This window comes from Cicer arietinum, chromosome 5 (assembly GCF_000331145.2).
Source record: "Cicer arietinum cultivar CDC Frontier isolate Library 1 chromosome 5, Cicar.CDCFrontier_v2.0, whole genome shotgun sequence".
NCBI lineage: Eukaryota > Viridiplantae > Streptophyta > Magnoliopsida > Fabales > Fabaceae > Cicer > Cicer arietinum.
In genome coordinates, this window is record NC_021164.2 from 55,098,126 (window position 1) to 55,103,425 (window position 5,300).

The following is a 5,300-nucleotide window of genomic DNA, read 5'->3' on the forward strand; positions in this document are numbered from 1 at the left end:
GGTTTGAGCCGCCACAGGTGGCGGCAACCATGCATTGTAGAGATGCATATCTTTTTATATGGAAGAAATGTGAGAAAATGAAAAACAGAGAGGATTTGGTAGATCAAAAGAATGAATAGATTCATACTTTATATATAATTCAAAAGTATGGTTATTTATTTATTTTTTTTTAAATTATAGTTATATGAATGACAGGTCAACCTGCAAATATGCAAATTAAAACCACATAATAAACGGTTTAAGCGGTTTAACATACACAAACCAAAATATAAATAGGTCTGTATACCAACATTTGAAAATTTTGCATGCATCTTGCTTGAGGAAAAAGATATGATAACTTATGGAACAAGAAGATTGCAATAATGTTTTTCAAATTAAAAAACTATAACTTGACGGCTGCAAATTGCTAAATTATATGTTTCTACATTATTTTAATAGGAAATATATTTTATGTTAAAAGATTCTTCAGTTGAAAATCGTGTAATAAGTGATACAAAATTCCTTTTACTTTGATTCAAATCGATGAGAATTTTTTTTTTATATCGATAAATAAATTATCTTTTTTGGTGAACAGTGAAATATTATTTTATTTTCAAAATATAAAATGCACAAATAGTTGTTTATGAGATTTTTAAAACCTTAATTAAAGTTTCCAACTATGTTTAAAATGAATTTTTTTTTCTTCACGACTTGTAAAATAGGGGTTTTAGCTTAAAATATTCATATACAGTTATATTAACTTTATTAAGTTGCTCAACAAAAACTTAGTAAGAGATGTGGGACATTACCAAAAAATTGTTTTCATTACCAATTAGTAAAAGTTGTTGAGATGCAATAAATACAACGAATTTTTTTTTTCCATTGTTATTTATTAAAATTACTTGATGATTTTATTCATTCATAAAATAACCAAAGATTAAGTATTTATATCAGCTAATAAAATTTATTGGTATATGGACTTTTTAGTTAATAGGTTAACTAATATAAAACAACCAAGTCCCAGAATTAAAATTAACTAATAACTAATAAAGATATTCTATGAAATATAAAATTAAGTAATGTTATCAGTCCCGTGCAAGCTCAAACCGTAGATGTCGATAAGGTTGAACTTGGAAACAATATAATGAAAGGAAGAGGGAGGCAACGCCTTTGTATGTATATTTACAAGTTGAGCAGTAGAAGGAACAAACAAAAGATGGACGATGCCATTTTGATTTTTCTCACGAACCAGATGATAATCGAGCTCTATGTGTTTTGTGCGCTCATAAAAAATGGAATTTTGAGCAATTTGTATTGCAGAATTGCAAGTAAATATCACATTTAAATTTGTGCTGAGTAAAAGAAAGAGAAAATGTAGAGAATGACACACACAAGTTTTATATCGGTTCACCCAATGAAGGCGTTACACTTTGTGTATTCTTTATTCTCGCCAAGCTTACAATCTTGTTTCTGACAAGTTCCAACTATTTCCAAGTGTAACTCACGTGGAAATTACAAAGTGATATGAATAAGATTGTTTCTTTTTACTTAAACACTTTCTCAAAATATATCTCAAAGATCTAGTGTATGATTATAGAAAGTATAAAGAGATGATGGATAGTGTTCTTGATAGCTTTGAGATACTTGATCTTTTTATGCAATATTGTTGTGTATCTGATAATGGAGAGCTCACTGCCTTTTATAGAAGTCTTGTGATGATCTTTCCATGTGACAAACTCTTTATGATCGTTGGAGATTCAACCAAACAGTCCAAGGTCTTTTATCATATTTACAGAATTGTCATCTAGCTGTTTATGATCGTTGGAACTTGATCTTGAGTTGCCCTTTTCTTTTCTTTTCTTTTCTTTTCTCATTCTTCAAGACATGGAAGGCTCTATCTTTGACTTTGTGGGGTACAACCTTTCTGAAAGTTGAAGTGTTAGGTCGTTTTCAACTTTTGAGAATGATGTTGACAATATAGAACCATCCTCTTACATCGTATTGTCATCCTCTTGCACGTGGTTCAGAATTCCTTTCTTCAAGACATGTGAAGGCTTCTATTTTTGGCTTGCTTGTTGTTGCCTTTCTGTAGATTAACTCTACATTGTTTTCAATCATACAATAATGATATATAGGTCTGCTTTTAGCATTTGCACATGATAGGATGGGTTGCTTTCAACATTTGGCAATGATGTGGACTTTATGGGGGAGAATTGATGATAAGACAAATTCATATCAAAATATAATTCCTCGCCATCTTCCATCAGTTGTAGAGAGGTTGCGTCGAAGGCATCCTTAGGTGGATGAACATCTTCATGAGCAGGGGAAAGATTATGGATTGGTGGAGACGGAGGCGGTGTTGGTGTTGGGACAGTGGAGTCACACAATGGAGATGGAGTGGGATCAGTGGCCAAGATGGGTTCTAGAACGATTTGAGAAGAAGCATCCTCGGTTGGAGGATGAATAGTTTATGGTTCAGATGTTTGAGAGGGAGATGAGGAACGACGAACTATCTTTTTCTTAGATGCAGGGGGTCAGTTGAAGATTTGAGAGGATCCGAAGTAGGAGGTTGAAGCCTCATTTGTTTGACATTCTTCATTGAGAATGTATTGTTAAAGTGAATTGATGGTTCATCATCAAGTGGGAGATTGAAGAATTTGAAAATCTTGGTCAGTATCATCCCGTAGAGAGCAGATCGTCCCACCACAACAGCGTTTAACATGAAGCAGAATATGATATTACCTAGGTGGAGAGGAGTGCCAGACATCAGATGATGAATGAGCATGGGGTCAAGCTCAGTGAAGGTGGTTGGAAGCCACTTGAGGTTTTGAAGGTGCAATGAAAGTGTTTTGGAGAACATATGTTCTAGTGATTTGACACTAAGAGTACCACCTATATGAGAAGCAATAGGCTCCTTCATCACGTATGTCCAAAATTTGACATAGTGTTGTGGGGTTAATTTTCATGTGAACCCCTTTTAGTACTATGTTGGAACCAGTGTTGCCTTTTGAACCATTGGAGGCAACATAGAAGGCCCTTACGAGACAAGGATATTGGGGTTCATTGATATGTAGGAAGGAGGTCCATCCAACTTGGTCAAAAATTACTTCCACGTCAAATTCTCCTTGTTTGAGATCAACAAGGTCAATGATTTTTCCATTGACTATCCATTTGTTTTTCCATTTTCAAACATAGTTAGTCTCCAAGTCTGGAGAATCAAATAGTTGAATTTTAGCAGAGTTTTTTGAAGAGGAGGATGGTGGTTTTTGTGAATGTGATTTAGCATTTTTAGGTGTTGGAGCTTTGGAGGTGGTTTTTGTGGGAGGAGGTTGTGGTATGGATTCAGTAGAGAGTGTTTGTTCAGAATCATCAGAGTTGACAACATGAACAGTGTTGTCCTGCGGAAGCGCCTTTCTTGATGAAACAGCCCCAAACATAATTCTGGAGGACCTTCTTATGGGTGTAGAAGAGGATGAGGCTTTTGTGGATTTAAGAGTAGTGGATGGAGAATGAGTAGTTGCATATTGCAATGGAGGAGAAATGATATTCAAGGGTTCGTGATAAGTCGCTTCTAGGTGATCTTCTTCGTGACAATCAGATTCAGTGCTTGAGTAATAATCTAGAGTATCCTTTGAGGCTTGATCAGTAGTCTTTCGTTTTGCAGATAATTTAGTGCGAGCCACTAGTGTAAACTTTGGAATGGAATGCAGAAGGATGATTAGGATTGAGAGTTTTTTAGTTGGTAATGGTTGATGAGAAAAAGGGAGAGAGGCGAAGGTGGATTAAGTAGGAGATGATGGAATTTTGAACGGGAGTAACCGTTTGGAGAGAGAGGCAGTTGAGGTAGCTGTTTCCCTAGGAGGTTAGGATGATGATGGATGAGACAGACTAGGGGTGTGGGAGAATGGACAGGTGAAGCCGTTTATGCATTTAATGCAGAGCGAAGATCAAGGAGGCAGCGCCACATGTTCTGGCCAATGGGAGGAGGCACGTGCAACCCTTGTCTGACGCGACAAGAGGAATATACACCAAAATGGACATTGTGTCCTCTAGAGTTTGCCCTCCTCTCATTTTTTGGTATATATTTAAAGATCAGATGTGATCTTTCAGCAGGTTTTGAAAAATAAAAAATAAATAATCACAATAAGAGAAATATAGTTGTTTTACAAAGGTTAAAAATTTAATCAAATAATTTTTGACAAATTAATTAGGGAGAGTTTCTCCAAAATATTTTTGAACCGATCCTCCTGGAGAGGTTTGGTAAAAATATCTGCTAACTGATTTTCAGTGTCAATGAAAATCAATTATATGTCCCCTTTTTGGACATGATCTCTTATAAAATGATGCTTGATTTCAATGTGCTTTGATCTAGAATGTTGAATGGGTTTTTTGAAAGATTAATAGCAATTGTATTATCATAGAGGATGAGAATTTTTGCGTACCTTAGAGAGTAATCCTCTAGTTGGTTCTTTATCCACAGTAATTGTGAGCAACATTATGCAGCTGATACATGTTCAACCTCTGTAGTTGATAGAGCAATGGTGCGTTTTTTTTTTTTGCATGACCAACTTATTAGAGATTTACCAAGAAATTGGCAAGCTCCACTTGTGCTCTTCCTTTCAACTTTGTCTCCAGCATAGTCAACATCACAATAAGATATGAGGTCAAGATTTGAACATTTCTGGTACCAAATTCCCAGATTGATTTTGCCAACAAGATATCTCAAAATTCTTTTTACTGCACTAAGATGAGATTCTTTTGGAGATGATTGAAATCTTGCACAAAGACCGACTACAAAGACTATGTCTGGTCTACTAGCTGTTAAGTACAACAAGGATCCAATCATCCATCTGTACTCCTTTTCAGATATTGAAGTTCCTTTATCATCCTTCTGTAGCATGGAGGATGGGTGCATAAGAGTTCTTGTAAGACCCGTAGTTTTAAAGTGTACTTTATGTGTTTTTGTGTATTTTGGATTTTGGCTCGGAGGCTTTTTAGCCAAAGTTAATAATATTTTGGAGATATTTGTTAAAAGTAAGTAATATATATATATATATATATAAATATATATTTATGTTTGTATATGTTTGTTTGGAGGGAAAAAGAAAAGAAAACTTGAAGGAAGGAAAAGGAAAAGAAAAGAGTATATAAAGGAAAGAAGGAAAAAGGAAGAAAGGAAAAACAAAGGAAAGAAAAAGAAAGGAAGGAAAATTGGAATTTTCCATTCCTTCCTCTGATTGACCGCGGCCAAAATTCCCTCCTTTCTCCCATTTTCATTTTCGTCGCTTTCTTTTCTTCAAAACTAGTAACCCAAGGTTGGG